Here is an 18,454-nt window from a genome sequence, read left to right on the forward strand (position 1 = left end):
TCTTACCTTAGGTGTATGGGACTTAATTATGTCATGAGTCTGCCTCTCCTACATGTCTCCTAGTGGTTCTTTCTTCATGTCTTCACTTGTAGAAAATCTTTTCTAATGGGTTCTGGCCTTTTCCTTGATCAATGTTTTGCAAAATTCAACATCCATTTATGATAAAAGCTCTCCAGAAAGTGTACATAGAGGGAACATACCTCAACATAATAAAGGCTATATATTATAAACCCACAGCTAATATCATACTCAATGGTGAAAAGTTGGAAGCATTTCCTCTAAGATCAGTAACAAGACAAGGATGCCCCCTCTCTCCACTTTTATTCAACATAATATTGAAAGCCATAGCCACAGCAATTAGGCACATAAAGTAAATAAAATAATTCAATTTGGAAAGGAAGAACTAAAATTGTCACTGTTTGCTGATGACATAATACTATACATAGAAAATTGTGAGGACACCACCAGAAAACTACTGGAGCTCATCAATGAATTCAGTAAAATTGCTGGATAAAAAATTAATATACAGAAATCTGATGCATTTTCATACACTAACAACGAATTCTCAGAAAGATAAATTAAGGAAACACTCACACTTACCATCACATCAAAAAGAATAAAACACCTAGGAATAAACCTACATAAGGAGGCAAAAGACCTGTATTTGGAAAACTATAAGACACTAATGAAAGAAATTGAAGACAACACAAACAGATGGAAAGATGTATTGTGTTCATGGACTAGAAGAATTAATATTGTTAACATGACCATACTACCCAAGGCAATCTACAGATTCAATGCAATCCTTTTGAAAATACCAATGACATTTTTCACAGAACTAGAACAGATAATTTTAAAATTTGTATGGAAACACAAAAGACCCCTAATAATCAAAACAATCTTGAAAAAATAAGAATGAAGCTGGAGGAATCAGGCTCCCTTGACTTCAGACTCTACTACAAAGCTACAGTAATCAAAGCAGTATGGTGCTGGCTCAGAAACAGACACATAGATCAATGGAACATAATAGAAAGCCCAGAAATAAATCCGCACATTTATGGTCAATTAATCTATGACAAAGGAGGCAAGACTATACAATGCAGAAAAGACCATGTCTTCAATAAGTAGTGCTGGGAAAACTGGACAGCTACATGAAAAAAATGAAATTAGAACATTCTTTAACACCATACACAAAAATAAACTGAAAATAGATTAAAGACCTAAATGTAAAACAGAAACCATAAAAATCCTAGAGGAAAACATAGGCAGAACACTCTCTGACATAAATTGTAGCAATATTTTTTTGGATCTGTCTCCTAAAGCAAAGGAAATAAAAGCAAAAATAAACAAATGGGACCTAATTAAACTTAGAAGCTTTTGTACAGCAAAGGAAACCATCAACAAAACAAAAAGATAACCTACTGAATAGGAGACAATATTTGCAAATGATATGACCAATAGAGGTAAATATCCAACATATATGAACAGCTAATACAACTCAGCATTAGAAAAACAAACTACCCAATTTAAAATTGGGTAGAAGAACTTAACAGACATTTTCCAAACAGGAAATGCAGATGGACAATAGGCACATGAAAAGATGTTCAGAACAATGGAATATTTATACTCTGAATGTAAGCAAGGCTTACACTGAAACTTTAATTAGACTCCTGAAGAAGAAAGTAGTATGTAATTTTATGGGTAAAAATATAAAGTTTGGGGGTAGTTAAAATGTATGTACATAATTTTTGTACTCCGCATTGAAGATATTATTAATTCAGTAGTGAACCTTCAAATTAAGTGAGTTCTGTGATGAAAGAAGTATGGTATTAATATGCTATACAAATAATATTTAGACACATACATTGAGCATGTAATATAATAAGAGGAGACAAAAAGCCAAGTTTAAAGGTCTCTTAATGAGTATGTGATAATAACTTTCTCTCCCCCATAAACTCTCTGCAACTGATATCTAGGTGAAAAAGCTCTTTGATGGCAGATATCTTCCTTCACTGTAAAAATCCATGTAAAATTATGGTCTTGTACAAATGTAAAATATTCATTCTGTTCTGCCTTACAGAGACCAGACGTCTATGAGTACGGAAGAGAAATGAAATTGAAGCACTTAGACATATTTGGGAATCTAATTTAGCTGTCTATGTTATCAGAGTCAGTGGCTCTAACTGAATAGATTGGGCAGTGAAGCATATTTGTTATAAAGAATGCTAAAATGATCAAATTAGCCATGTATTGATTTTTAGAATCAGGTCTAATTATGCAGTACTTCTCCCTGATAGAACTTTGATTTGGGAATAGCGTACATGATTAACAGTGATAAGGAGTGAGTTCTGTTTTAATGATTTATTTGCCTCATTCTAGACTAAGAATAAAGACAGATGAGATGACTTGGGAAATCAGAAGCCAATACAGAAAATCATGGAATAATTGTTTCAGTAGAGTATGAAGATAACTTATGACCTATGGGTTCTCCCTTGTGTTTGTATAGAAGACACGTAGAGGAATATTTATAGTAGTATGGTCCATTTTAACAAAAGGCCCTAACAAAGTGTCCATAAATAACAGAATAGATAAGTAAATAATATATTCATATAAGAAAACAGTCTACTTTACTAAAAATGAGAAAAACTGCAACTGTTGCATTGATATGAATTATTAAAAATATAATGTTGAGCTAAGGCTGCAACTCATATAAGAATGCTTACAATATGTTTTCATGAAATTAAATTGTATAAGCATCAAAATTAAACAAAATATTGCTTAGAGATGCACAAATAAGTGGAAAACTATAAAGTAATGCAAAAAAATTGACACCGAAGTTAAGACACTGCTTAACACAGAGTGGATAGATGAGATAAGATTGAGAATAATAATATAGGGAACATCTAAAGAATATAATTTTCTATGTCTTACCCTGTCTGAGTAGGTGGGTGTTTTTAAAATTATTATTGTTGAGGGAATCGGGAAGATGGTGGAAGAGTAAGACGCAGAGATCACCTTCCTCCCCACAGATACACCAGAAATACATCTACACGTGGAACAACTTCTACAGAACACCTACTGAATGTTGGCAAAAGACGTCAGACCTCCCAAAAGGCAAGAAACTCCCCACGTACCTAGGTAGGGCAAAAGAAAAAAGAATAAACAGAGACAAAAGAATAGGGACGGAACCCACACCAGTGGGAGGGAGCTGTGAAGGAGGAAAGGTTTCCACACACTAGAAGCCCCTTCACGGGCGGAGACTGCGGGTGGCGGAGGGGGAAAGCTTCGGAGCCGCGGGGGAGAGCGCAGCCACAGGGGTGCAGGGGGCAAAGTGGAGAGATTCCCGCACAGAGGATCGGTGTGGACCAGCACTCACCAGCCCGAGAGGCTTGTCTGCTCACCCACTGGGGTGGGCAGGGCTGGGAGCTGAGGCTCGGGCTTCGGTTGGATCACAGGGAGAGGACTGGGGTTGGCGGCGTGAACACAACCTGAAGGGATTAGTGCACCACGGATACCTCGGAGGGAGTCCGGGGAAAAATCTGGACCTGCCAAAGAGGCAAGAGACTTTTTCTTCCCTCTTTGTTTCCTGGTGCGAAAGGAGAGGGGATTAAGAGCGCTGCTTAAACGAGCTCCAGAGAGGGGCGCGAGCCGCGGCTAACAGCGCAGACCCCAGAGACAGGCATGAGACGCTAAGGCTGCTGCTGCCGCCACCAAGAAGCCTGTGTGCGAGCACAGGTCACTATCCACACCTCCCTTCCGGGGAGCCTGTGCAGCCCGCCACTGCCAGGGTCCCGTGATGCAGGGACAGCTTCCCTGGGAAAATGCACGGCGCGCCTCAGGCTGCTGCAACGTCCCGCCGGCCTCTGCCACTGCAGGCTCGCCCCGTATCTGCACCCCTCCCTCCCCCTGGCATGAGTGAGCCAGAGTCCCCGAAGCACCTGCTCCTTTAACCCCGTCCTGTCTGAGCTAAGAACAGACACCCTCTGGCGACCTACACTCAAAGGCGGGGCCAAACCCAAAGCTGAGCCCCAGGAGCTGTGCGAACAAAGAAGAGAAAGGGAAATCTCTCCCAGCAGCCTCAGCAGCAGCGGATTAAAGCTCCACAATCAACTTGATGTTCCCTGCATCTGTGGAATACATGAATAGACAACGAATCATCCCAAATTGAGGAGGTGGACTTTGAGAGCAAGATTTATGATTTTTTCCCCTTTTCCTCTTTTTGTGAGTGTGTATGTGTATGTTTCTGTGTGAGATTCTGCCTGTATAGCTTTGCTTTCACCATTTGGCCTAGGGTTCTATCCATCTTTTTTTATTTTTTCTTTTTAAAAATTTTTTTTCTTTTCTTTTTTTTTTTTTTTTTTTTTTTTTTTTTGCGGTACGCAGGCCTCTCACTGCTGTGGCCTTTACAATTGCGGAGCACAGGCTCCAGACGCTCAGGCCCAGCGGCCATGGCTCACGGGCCCAGCCGCTCCGCGGCACCTGGGATCCTCCCAGACTGGGGCACGAACCTGCGTCCCCCGCATCGGCAGGCGGACTCCCAACCACTGCACCACCAGGGAAGCCCCTACATAATACACCATATTAACAAATTGAAGGAGAAAACCCATATGATCATCTCAATAGATGCAGAGAAAACTTTCGACAAAATTCAACACCCATTTATGATAAAAACCCTCCAGAAAGTAGGCGTAGAGGGAACTTTCCTCAACATAATAATGACCGTATATGACAAACCCACAACCAACATTGTCCTCAATAGTGAAAAACTGAAAGCATTTCCACTAAGATCAGGAACAAGCAAGGTTGCCCACTCTCACCACTCTTATTCAACATAGTTTTGGAAGTTTTAGCCACAGCAAACAGAGAAGAAAAAGAAATACAAGGAATCCAAATCAGAAAAGAAGAAGTAAAGCTGTCACTGTTTGCAGATGACATGATACTATACATAGAGAATCCTAAAGATGCCACCAGAAAACTACTAGAGCTAATCAATGAATTTGGTAAAGTAGCAGGATACAAAATTAATGCACAGAAATCTCTGGCATTCCTATACACTAATGATGAAAAATCTGAAAGTGAAATCAAGAAAACACTCCCATTTACCATTGCAACAAAAAGAATAAAATACCTAGGAATAAACCTACCTAAGGAGACAAAAGACCTGTATGCAGAAAATTATAAGACACTGATGAAAGAAATTAAAGATGATACAAACAGATGGAGAGATATACCATGTTCTTGGACTGGAAAAATCAACATTGAGAAAATGACTCTACTACCCAAAGCAATCTATAGATTCAATGCAATCCCTATCAAACTACCACTGGCATTTTTCACAGAACTAGAACAAAAAATTTCGCAATTTGAATGGAAACACAAAAGACCCCGAATAGCCAAAGCAATCTTGAGAACAAAAAAAGGAACTGGAGGAATCAGGCTCCCTGACTTCAGACTATACTACAAAGCTACAGTTATCAAGACGGTATGGTACTGGCACAAAAACAGAAAGATAGATCAATGGAACAGGATAGAAAGCCCAGAGATAAACCCACACACATATGGACACCTTATCTTTGATAAAGGTGGCAGGAATGTACAGTGGAGAAAGGACAGCCTCTTCAATAAGTGGTGCTGGGAAAACTGGACAGGTACGTGTAAAAGTATGAGATTAGATCACTCCCTAACACCATACACAAAAGTAAGCTCAAAATGGATTAAAGACCTAAATATAAGGCCAGAAACTATCAAACTCTTAGAGGAAAACATAGGCAGAACACTCTACGACATAAATCACAGCAAGATTCTTTCTGACCCACCTCCTAGAGTAATGGAAATAAAAACAAAAATAAACAAATGGGACCTAATGAAACTTCAAAGCTTTTGCACAGCAAAGGAAACCATAAACAAGACCAAAAGACAACCCTCAGAATGGGAGAAAATATTTGCAAATGAAGCAACCGACAAAGGATTAATCTCCAAAATTTACAAGCAGCTCATGCAGCTCAATAACAAAAAACCAAACAACCCAATCCAAAAATGAGCAGAAGACCTAAATAGACATTTCTCCAAAGAAGATATACAGACCGCCAACAAACACATGAAAGAATGCTCAACATCATTAATCATTAGAGAAATGCAAATCAAAACTACAATGAGATATCATCTCACACCAGTCAGAATGGCCATCATCAAAAAATCTAGAAACAATAAATGCTGGAGAAGGTGTGGAGAAAAGGGAACCCTCTTGCACTGCTGGTGGGAATGTGAATTGGTTCAGCCACTATGGAGAACAGTATGGAGGTTCCTTAAAAAACTACAAATAGAACTACCATATGATCCAGCAATCCCACTACTGGGCATATACCCTGAGAAAACCAAAATTCAAAGAGTCATGTACGAAAATGTTCATTGCAGCTCTATTTACAATAGCCCGGAGATGGAAACAACCTAAGTGCCCATCATCGGATGAATGGATAAAGAAGATGTGGCACATATATACAATGGAATAATCCTCAGCCATAAAAAGAAACGAAATTGAGCTATTTGTAATGAGGTGGATAGACCTAGAGTCTGTCATACACAGTGAAGTAAGTCAGAAAGAAAAAGACAAATACCGTATGCTAACACATATATATGGAATTTAAGAAAAAAAAATGTCATGAAGAACCTAGGGGTAAGGCAGGAATAAAGACGCAGACCTCCTAGAGAACGGACTTGAGGTTATGGGGAGGGGGAAGGGTGAGCTGTGACGGGGCGAGAGAGAGTCATGGACATATACACACTAACAAACGTAGTAAGGTGGATGGCTGGTGGGAAGCAGCCGCATGGCACAGGGATATTGGCTCGGTGCTTTGTGACAGCCTGGAGGGGTGGGATAGGGAGGGTGGGAGGGAGGGAGATGCAAGAGGGAAGAGATATGGGATCATATGTATATGTATAACTGATTCACTTTGTTGTAAAGCAGAAACTAACACACCATTGTAAAGCAATTATACCCCAATAAAGATGTTAAAAAAAAAAAAAGAATATGAAAATGCAAATTACAGACAAAAAAATTTGCAATATTTATATCTGACAAAATACTATATATATGCTTTCTCTCCCTTTTAATAAATAATGAAAACACAAATAACGTAATTATATTGATCAAAACACTTGTGGCCCCAAAGCATGGGAAAAGGTGCTTAACATCTTTAGTCTTCATGGGTATACAATTAAATTTTAAAATAACAAATTATTTTACATCACATAGAATAGTTAAGATGTAGAAATGTGCAACACAAAATGTTGGCAAGGACATGGAATAGTTGGAACTCTCAGTCTTTGCTTGTAGGACTGTAAATTAATGCAATTACTTTGCCAACCTTTCGGTCTATTTTTTATAGTGTTAAATATATACCAACCCTATGACCCAATCGTAAGATAAATTAAAACATATATCCTTAAAAAAAGATTTGTGCAAGAAAGTTCATAGAAGGTTTTCATTTTTTAAACAGTAGCCCCAAACTGGAAATAGTCTAAGTGTCCGTCAATCAGAGAATGGTTAAACAAATTCTGATATGAAGTACTAATAAGCCCAACAGTGTGCATGAATCTCAGAAGCCTAAAACTGAGTGGAAGTGGCAAAACACAGAGTGTACACTGTATGATTCCATGTATATGAAATTCTGGAACATTCCATACTGATCTGTAGAGATAGAAATAAGAACCATGGTTGCCTATGGAGAAAGAGAGATTGCTTTTAAGGGGACTCAAGAACACTTCCTAGGCTGTAGGATGATAGAAAGATAGATAGATAGATAGATAGACAGACAGAGGTGCTAGTTACGTGGGTGTATACATGTATCAAAACTTACAAAATGGTACACTTCAAACATACACATGCATGCTCACACATGTACACACTCCAGTTTATTAGATGAATCTGACAGCAAATCCTGATATCTCATTTCTGTTCCTTTTCTCAGCAGTACTTTTTTATAAAAGTTAAAACAAATTGAAATGCAAATCTATTTCCAAGCGTGCCATACTAGTGGGTCGTATCCTTTTTTCTGGTCTAATTGAAGCTTCACACAGTTCATACCCTTTTGGAGTTACTGATCCATAGTTATGCCCCAAACATCGCACATTTCAACTGATTGGCCTTACTTATTTCTTAATCATTGAGGCCCAATGTGTAGGTTCCCTTTTATATTTTGTTTACCACATACCCACTTAGCTACAGGGCATATTGAACCCCACCTGTGTTTGGTTGTAGCTTCCTCTTCTTCTCTCCTCCCCTGCAATTTTGGCTGATTAGTAATTCCAGCTAGTTCACAGTCATTTTCTTTCTCTAGATCATTTATAGAGATTAAAATCAGCAGAAGTCCAAGGATGAATTTCAGCAGGACTCCAGATATGTTCTCAGTATATAAGTATTTGTCTATTAACAAGGAAATTAGGTAAAGGAAAATGTCTACTTGGGTAACTGTTGATGTGAAGTAGAGGATTATGTTCAAGAGTTGACAAAATGGGGGCTTCCCTGGTGGCACGGTGGTTGGGGGTCCGCCTGCCGATGCAGTGGACCCGGGTTCATGCCCCGGTCTGGGAGGATCCCACATGCCGCGGAGCGGCTTGGCCCGTGAGCCATGGCTGCTGAGCCTGCGCGTCCGGAGCCTGTGTTCCGCAACGGGAGAGGCCACGGCAGTGAGAGGCCCGCATACCAAAAAAAAAAAAAAAAAAAGCTTTAAAAAAAAGAGTTGACAAAATGATATATGTCCAGAATCCATAGCAACAAAGAAGCTCTGCTGTTCAAACCCTGGGTTAAAAAGGAAGCTATTTGGGGAAGATAATTTTTAGCGTAGAGCATTCAGGTACCCAAAATTAGCAGAGGGCAGTGTGATCACTGTACAGACAAGCGTTTTATTAAAGATGTGGGAGATTAGGCTACCACAGAGAAAAAGGTGTTAATGGAGTTATCAGGTAGATTTTAAGATGCTATTGAAGATCTTGCAGAGTATGTGCAGTGGACAGCAGGGCTTATCTGATACTGGATCAGCTTTTCTTGCAGCTCAGCAGAGTTGTTTAATGTCTTTAATACTTTAAGGAAGTAGAAAAAGGCTGTGCATTTTAAAAACCTCTCATATGACTCTCAGCCTGACATACAGGCTCTCACGTATCAGAGTGTGGCATGATTTATTGAACCATATTGCTATTTGTGAAATGTGTTCAGTTACCCAAGATAGAAGATAAAAGTCTTCCTTTTATGTTTCTATCCATTTCTAACTGCCAAAAATCTTTGATTCTTCCCTAAAGTACTTCTCAGATCATCTTCTTCTCACCAACCCCACCACTGCTACCTTTGTTTAGAACCTAACTCATGTCTCATAAGATCTACTGAAGAAATTTGAAATTTGTCTTCTTTTACCAATGAAACATTTATTTCACAGAATGTCCAATAATGACGAAGCAGATAAAGATAATGCTACAGTTACTGCTGCTTCTGCTGCCTACTGCTATATAACACCAACAATAGGCAAAGTGCTTCATGGACACTATTTCAATTTTCCTGGAAGACAAATGGGATAATATTCTTATCTTTTATTACAGTTGGGGAAATAGAACATTGAGTAATTTACTCAACTTTAGGTCACACATATCTAGTAGATGGGATAATATATTGTATTAGTTTCTTATTATGGATGTAACAAATTACCCTAAACTTAGTGGCTTAAAACAATACCACATGTGTTATAGTTTCAGAGGTTAGAGAGTCTAAAATGGGTCTCAGTGGGCTAAAATCACGATATTGAGCTTTTCTGGAGAATCTGTAGTAGAATCTATTTCATTGCCTTTCAAGTCTGCAGAGACTGCCCTCATCCCTTAGCCTTTACTCCTTTCCATCTTGAAAGGCAGTAATGGCCAGTCACATCTTTCTTACCTTGCATTTATTCTGACACTAACTCTTCTGCTTCCCTCTTCCACATTTAAAGGACTCTTGTGATTATTTTGGGCCCACCTGGGTAACACAGAATAAGCTCTCATTTTAAGGTCAGCTGATAAACAACCTTAATGACGTCCTTCCATGTAGCCTAACATAGTCACAGGTTCTAGGGATTGGAACATATACATCTTTGGGAGACCATTATTTTGCCTAATGCAAATATAAATTGAGGTCTCTCAGATTCTGCGTTACTAATCACTATTCAATTTTAGCAGTACATTCTAACAGAGAAATACGATTGTGTTGTACCCCTGATTAATGACTCTATGGTCCTTTAAGATAAAGTGTTAACACAACATGTGAGGCCCTTCATAATTGAGACTCTGCGTATTTTCCTAGATTAGATTTTCCACATTCCGCACCATGTTTTATGTATAGCCACACTGACATGCTTACTTCCCACTGAAAGCACTGGTTTTTCCTACCTGCACAAATGTGCACACTCTAATTTGTGTACCTGTCATATCCTCCATTTTTTTCTCCACCTAGAAACTCTTTAAGGATGGAACTCAAGCATCAGTCCTTTTACAAAGCCATCTTTGATGTTGTGGGGAGAGTATACCTCCCTTCAATGTGCTCTAGTAGAATTGTGTGTACTCCCTGTTTATAAAGTGTAATTTTCACCCTGATTTTTATTACATATATAGGCCCCTCAATGAAGTCTGGGGGTATCGAATTAAGGGCCATATCTTTTTGCCTTTCTTTTTTTGGAAACAGAGTTCTTAGAAAGTGGTGGGAATAAATAAAAGCTAAGTGAATAAACAAATCCATGAAATAGAGAATATGTTATGGCTCTAAACTTTTTATTTTTAAAGTTTTAAATTTTGTTTCTACTTGTAATTTATGTAATCCCTTACAAGGGAGAGAAAAGCTAAATCAAATTTGAAAAAGCAGTCCATGAACAAATAGGATGTTTTTTTACCAAGTGACCATTTAGTACATAGATGTGTACATAAAAATACATATTGTGTGTGTGTGTGTGTGTGTGTGTGTGTGTGGCCTCAAAATACTGGTAAGGAGAGTCCAACATATGATTTATGTATGAATGTATAATTATAGAAAAGTATACAATTCTAACAGGTAAAGTACTATAAATTTTATACAGTAAATTTCTCTAAGAAGTCCATTCAAAGAGTTAATTCTTATTTTTTGTATCTTTTTCCAGATACAAGTTTACAATGTCAGAAACTGTTTTCATCCAGTTTAAATTTTTAAAATAAAGGTCTTATGTAATTAAATGAAGACCACTCAAATGAAGATAAGCTGAGGCTGTTTTGTTCAGAGCTTGCTATAGCAAGAGAATCAGTCACTATCTTTGTGTCTGGCAGAGGTTCAAAGGTAGGCAGGGGAGTGGAAAAACTTTAGAGTGAAAAAGGGAAGGATTTAGGTATGCTCTGAAGATTGTTGGCCTGGGGAAGCTGGAAGTATTCTGCATAGAAGCAAAGCATCTGATATGATTGGTTTCGGAAGCATATTCAGTTTTCTACTTGGTCCCAAAGTAGAAATAGGGCCAAAATTTAGGGAAGCTGACAGTTACTAAACAAATTCTAAACAGTATGAATATGAGTTAACTGCAGCAGAAGTATGGTTTGGTTTCCTGGACTGGTTGCTGCAGAAATTGTGGGTCAGAGTTCTGTTTTCATATATGATCTGAAAATGTTCCATTTGTATATTCAGTCTCTCAGTACCTTTTTTGGTCATTCTCTAGCTTGTGAGAAGTCGAGCAATTCAGGAAAAGCCAGTAATGCAGATCTTTACCACTCAGAGATTGTTCAGTCATCTGCATAGTCAACTCTGTCGCAAGATGTCCTTGATTCTTTTTGTTGTTGCATCATCATAGCAATCATCTGAGGAGAAACCCTCTGTGCAGAAACATTTAAGACTCTGGGTAGAATTCACTGGACCAGCAACTTGAACAATATGAAAATAAAAAGTAATCAAGTTATAATAACAATCTCTATAAAATGCCTCAGAATAAGGACCCCCAGTTGCTCAATCCGGGTGAAGAAAACAAATATCATAGGCCATGAAGATAAACCCTAGACAACCAAGTAGCTTTTCCCTAAGGTGATGCATAACCTGTTCTACCTTGTCGGTTCCATTGATCCAAGCACAGCAAGAAATATCGCAAAGGCACAGGTGCCACCACACCTAGCCAACAAAAAAACCTGGAGAAATGTGATTGTCCATCATTACTTATGCCAATGAGTTGCGTGAGACTGATCATTTTTCGAGGTGAGGCAGAGACGATATCATTAAGAACTTCTCCCAGAGTTAGTGATAAGTTTCTTACAGTCTTTTCTGTTTGTATTAATACTACTGATGGGAACGCTGTTCTGATTCTTTGCATAAATAATAAGGTAGTAATTCCCCCAGGTAGACTGCCTGAGTAATCAAGGGTGGCCTCATTGTGGAGCATTTCTTCTGCAATTTCTAGGCTTGGTGATTTATAAAATTAGGATCTTACTGTATAGACAAGTCTTAGAATATTATTCCTAATGGGCATGAGGTGTTATTATGGGCAAACAGGATAGGTGCCATGGCATCAAAGGAAATAGTATCCAATAGAGGCATGTGGAGATACAGAAAAAAAAAAAAAGTGTTCACAGTTCACAGACTGGAACGAAGGCCTTACATTAGCTGGGTTACATGTACCGACTTCAGTTAAATTTTTCCAGATGGCAAGTATTTGCTCGTTGTTCTCTGAACGTTGTTGAATTCAAATTTAGAGCTGTTTCTTCTCTGGTCGATAGATTGTAATAGTTTGGTTTTTTTTTGTGGGAGAGAGAGACACTAACAAAACAATGGTTTGATTAGTTTAACAACATTTGTTCATGTTAAGTGAAAATAGAAATACCATTGTCTATAATGGCTATATTATGGTCTCATTTGATGAGTCCAGCATTGCCCAGAGTTTTTTTTTTTTTATTTATCATTAGGGCCTTGTGACTAGATGGCAAATTCAGCTGTCAGCAAGACTGAAGTCAGTGGCGTTAGAATGAGAATGTTCTAAATTAACAGGTATAGTAAGGAGGGAAGAAAAGGGGAAAAGGGTCACTATGAGTGGATGACAAACAAGGGTCTATAGGAAATGAGAAGAATGATTATGATCAAGCATATGAAAGAGAAAAAAGAATTAGATATGAGTGTTGGTCACACATCTTGGGAAGAAGCTGTTTACTCTTTGAAGTCATTCACTTGTTCCAAAGACCTTGGATCAGCTGTCCGCTTTCAAATATCAGCTGCTTCTAGGGGATCTCTGCCGGTTCTCAGCTTGAGGTTCCCTGTTGGAGTAGACTTCCAGTTGTGAAGAAATTGAAATTTCTTCTCAGTTGTGAAATTCAAACCCAAGGTTTGATTCCCTGGAGTTTCCCTGTATTTGTTCTTCCCAATACCTGATAAAGTCTCTCCTGAAAATGTTTAAGAACATATTTTCTCTGATCTCTCCTCCAACAGATGAACTCTCTTAGTTGACATTCATGAAGAGTCTGTTTAGGAAGATGTGGAAAGGCAACCTTAATGTGTACAGTACATGGATATAGTACATGAACTCCTTTCAATATTTTGCCCTGTCTGCATGCAGTAGGGCAGAGTCTAGTGTCAGAGATAACTTTCCTAAAGGCATGGCCTACCAGCTACCAGTTCATTAGTGGATAACTAATATGTTCCTTTGACTGTGGCCCAAATGGCTATAAGGTGTAGTGCTAGTACCTCTGGCCACAGAAACTCAAGGATTTCTGAAAGTTTTGCTGATTTTAATTTAAGTATGCTATTGATCCTTCCAACCTTTCCAGAAGATTTTGGGTGGTAAGGAAAGTGTAATTTTTTGAGCAAGGGCTAACACTGTGTGTGCATGTGTGTGTGTGTGTGTTTGTGTGTGTAGGGTCTATGATGAGTTTAAATAATATTTAGTCTGTCAGGAGAGAGTGCTTTTCTCTCCTTAGATAAGTCATTCCCTAAATAATGAACTGTGTTTTGACAAAATTGTAATTTATCTTTTGAGACTTTATGTCCCTTTTCTGATAAGACTGAGAAAAAATAAGTGGAATCTTTTCTACAGGCTTATATGTTCTCTGAATAATGTGGAACATCTACCTATTGTATCAGAACTGAATAATAGAGGTAAAGTTAGATCTTTTAAGTCCTGATGGAGGATGTGGGGAAAATTTAAGGGACAACCACCATTCTACTCTTTGATTCTATGAACTTGAATATTTTAGATACCTCATAAGTGGAATCATATAGTATATGTTCTTATGTGACTGACGTATAGTCACATGTGGTTTTAGTGGTGACCCATAGCAGAGTTTTTCCAAATGTGGTGAGAACAACAAACTCAACAGGAAGTGGGCTGGGCTTGAGCAACAGTTGTATAGGGCCTATGCCTGTGTTCTCCCTTGTGATTTTCCTTTATATGACAAGCAAAACTTCTGTACAACCCCCCACCCCCCAATGGACGCACAAAGGGATGACATTAAATGGCCTGATTCCTCCAAGGATGCCAGCAAATGGGAATGTATAACAAAACCCAGGAATCTTACTGTGAATAAATAGCCAAGAAACTCAACACAACTAGAGTATTTCCTATAGTGTCTGTCAACTGATGATGTGCTGCATAACCATAAAAGAAGGAAGTACTATACATGCTACAACAGGAATGAACCTTGAAAACATTATGATAAGTGAAAGAAGGCATCACAAATGACCACCTATATTATGTAAAATATCCAGAAGAGGCAACCCTATGGAGACAGACGATTCATGAGTGGTTACCTAGGCCTGGCGCACATAGGATAATTGGGAGATAAAATTGGGGCTAAAGGATATGAGGTTTCTTTTTGGAGTGATGAAATCTTCTAAAATTGATGAAGTGACAGTTGCACAACTCCATAAACATTTATTGTACACTTTAAATGGATGAATTTCATGATATGTAAATTATATCTCAAAGAGCTGAAAACCCCACAGATTTCTGGTCCTCACTCCTAGAATCTCTGAAAAGCCAAAGAAAAGATAGAATCAGTAGGCTTGACATTACACCAATAGAAATAATCAGATTTATAGAAGGGAAAAATGACTTTTTAAAAAATGGACAGATCCTCAGTAACTTGTAGGAGAATTTTTAAAAGCTAATAAATAGGTAATTGCTGTTCCAGATGCAGAGGAGGAAAAAGAAAAACTGTTTGAAGAAATAATGACTGAAAACTTATCAAATTAGGTGAAATATATAAATTTACAAAATTTACAGATTCAAGAAATTCAAGAAGTTGCCCAAACAGGATGAATTCTAAGAAAAAAATGCTTAGACACATCATAATCAAATTATAACTGTTTAAAAAACAAATGCAAGAAAAAACATCATGAAAGCAGCTAGATTTTAAAAATGACATCTGAAGTATAGGGGTACAAATTACCAAATTATGGTAAAACAACCTGTTTATTTGTTTGTTTACCCCATTAGAATAGACAATAATGGGGGCTGGGTCTTTGCTTTCTCTGAAACTCCAGGAAGTAATACAATGCCTAACACAGGGCAGATAGAGTACATAGATGCTAATTTGAAGATTTCAAGATCTATCTAGCATTACCACACTAATATAGCACTTCAAACAGGCAAAATAAATATTTACAGAGGCTCAATGTGATCAACATTCTCTGCCCATGACCTATTTTAATTCTCTTAACTGTCATGCAAAGTGTCATTTTATCAATCTCCAGAAATGGAAAGGGTTTAATAGTACACAATACTCAGTTGAGCAAAATTTATTTGCACACCTGTCTGACTCCAACATTCGTGATCCAAGTCTAAAATCATTTTCTACACCTAACTGCCTTTCAAGTTCTCAATTAACTAACATTCTTGGATGGCGTTTAAGAAAAATACACTCTTTAGCATGCCCTGGCTTAAGGGAACTTCTTTTAGTAATGTTCCAACGTACTTGAAAAATTGTATCTTGGAAATCGATATGTTCTATTTAAAGCAGTTTTGATTTTGATGTTTTAATGGTCCCAACAGTGGAAGATTAAAAATCTATTGTTGACTCTCCTGCCACATAATACCTAAGGCCAATAAGTGATACAATTTTCTTTTGAAGCATTAGAGCTCTCTGGATTTATAAGGGAATCAGAAAAGAAAGGGAGAAAGTAGAATTGGCAGCTGCAAATAAGGTGGCCATAGCCTCTCTGAGACTGAGAGTTGTTCCCAAAATGCTTTGCTTAAAAAAAAGTGGCTTTTTTTTTTTTAAATCCTGTGGCTTTTTCTCTTCTCCTTTACTTGCAGTGTCTCAAGTAGTTGCTCAGTTCAATTGCGAGTATCACGTGCATCTTCATTCTCTAGATTTTGCATCAGCTTCTTGGAGGCTGCTCATGTGTTATTGACAAAAACAACGTATGATACCCAATGTGTGCTGCTTTACAAGCAAAGGGCTTCAGGAGTCTATCTGCCCCAATAAAGAGGTGTGCCCCAAACAGGCAAACATTCTAGGAAAAAGGCACATAGGAGAGTGAAGGATTCCATAAATCAGTCTGGATAAGTACTATTTTAACTGAGAATGTGAGCACTATTTTAACTCTGAGGTTTAAAAGACCATGCTGATTTCATCAGTATGTAACTCTTTGTTTCTTTGGATTTGGAAAGAAGAATTGAAATTGGTTTTATAAATCAAACTAATTCATGGGAAGAAATAACTTTCATACTCCTATAGAATACCCTGGTGAGTGACAGGGTTTACGAATATCTAATAATTACCATATCTAGAAGGTGATATCTCCCTATTCCTTGAAAAGAAAAGCTAGAACATACAATGTTTACATTTTCTTGTCTGAAAAATTTTATTCATAATGGTATCTATTACAGAGGGTTGTAAGGTTAAGCAAGTTAGAAAATGTAAATGCTAGTATTATTATATGATCGAAATAAGTAATACATGAAAAACATCAGAAAACCAATAATTTAATAAAATACTTAAAATAATAACAATTATCAAAGGGCAAGTCTCTCTAAAAAAATAATTCAGAAAACCAAATTGCACGTTGTATGAAAAAAACCTCCTGATTAAACATCAATTGTTTCAATCAGGTGTTTTAAATTTCGCTAAACACAACCTTGAATCTTCATTTGGGATAAAATTTAATATACACCTAAAATACATTTTGTGTTTTCCTTCTTCAAAAATTAAACTTATCTAAATTGAATACTTGAAGATTTATAAAACAGCATACCTCTTTCTCTTCTTTTGTACACAATTTATGGCATTTCATTCTTAGAGAAGCATAAGGATTTCTAAAAAATTAACAAATTGAGTAGAGGTGACACACCTTTACTAAAGAATTTGTCTTGCAGTTTTAGGGAGTAGCTTTCATGTAAAATTCCTCAGTAGTTGATACTTAGGACCTAGAAGTTTCCATGTACCCAAGTGCCTGAATTTCTCTTTATAAGTGAATCTTCCTTTCAATGTCGGTTTGAATTTGCTATTTCAATTCAATTTGCTATTGAATTTCTGAGGCCCAGTGTTATTCTCATCATGCTATTTTTGGTACTTTAACCAAAACATATTATTTTCTTTGCCCCTGAGTCTTTCTTCCTCCTATGTCCTGCCTCAGTCTTAGCCACCTGGAAAATTTACATTCCATCAGGGATTACATCTCCACTATAACCCATTGCACTTGGTACGTATCTTCTTAATGGCAAAAATACTGTTTCTATATTTTGTTTTTATATATGATTTTTTACTTGACTATTAGTTGTTTGATGAAAAGAAGGGACCACATTTAAATTTTTTTAATATATTTTTTTCAAATCCGCCAAACCTTTCCATATATTAGGAGCTCATGGCAAAGATAGCTAGTAACCTACCAAACATCCATTCTCTTTACCAGACTCCAAATTTTATCTTGGTCCATTGTTGCTAGCAATGAATGCTACATTTCCAACGATGTTGAACCTAGATGTGGTCCAGAAAACATGTGTTGGGAAGGGATTCTGGGAAGGTTCTTTCAATGGATCTGACTCAACTGAGAGGAACATCATTTTTACCCCCCTTTTTTTTTTATTAGACTGGAAATTCAGATGTGATAACTAGAGCTTCAGCAGCTGTCTTGACCTTGAGAATGGATGCCACATGGTAAGAGGTGAAGTAGAAGATGAAAGAGACAGATCCAAGAGGCTGTAAAGCTAAGGTAGGAGCCCAGAGAGGGCTACATTCATTTTTTTTAACGTGAGAAATTAAATCTTTGAGTGATTAAACCATAATTTTTTGGTATTCTGTTACTCAGTCAAATTCAGTCTAAAACTGACACAGCACTAAATTAAAAACAAAAAAATGTTAAATGCAACATTCATTTTTTATGTGTTCAAGAAAAAGGCATTTTGAAAATAATGGCATTTTTAAGTACCTAATCTTCACCTGGTTGTTTGAAAAAATAACAAAAATTTAACAAATCATACATGAAAGTATTACCATGGCAACATTG

The 18,454-nt window shown here is 37.5% G+C and overlaps 1 long non-coding RNA gene across 3 annotated transcripts in view; it reads left to right on the forward strand.

The window, feature by feature from the left end:
• The window catches only part of LOC307196118, a 1,219,527-nt gene that overhangs the window by 462,112 nt on the left and 738,961 nt on the right, over nucleotides 1–18,454 (forward strand). For all 3 annotated transcript variants that reach the window (XR_013831038.1, XR_013831039.1, XR_013831040.1), the window contains one exon: nucleotides 18,038–18,160. This is a non-coding gene — a long non-coding RNA (uncharacterized lncRNA). The remainder of the gene's footprint in view (nucleotides 1–18,037; nucleotides 18,161–18,454) is intronic.

The sequence above is a fragment of the Stenella coeruleoalba genome, assembly GCF_951394435.1.
Source record: "Stenella coeruleoalba genome assembly, chromosome: 13".
NCBI lineage: Eukaryota > Metazoa > Chordata > Mammalia > Artiodactyla > Delphinidae > Stenella > Stenella coeruleoalba.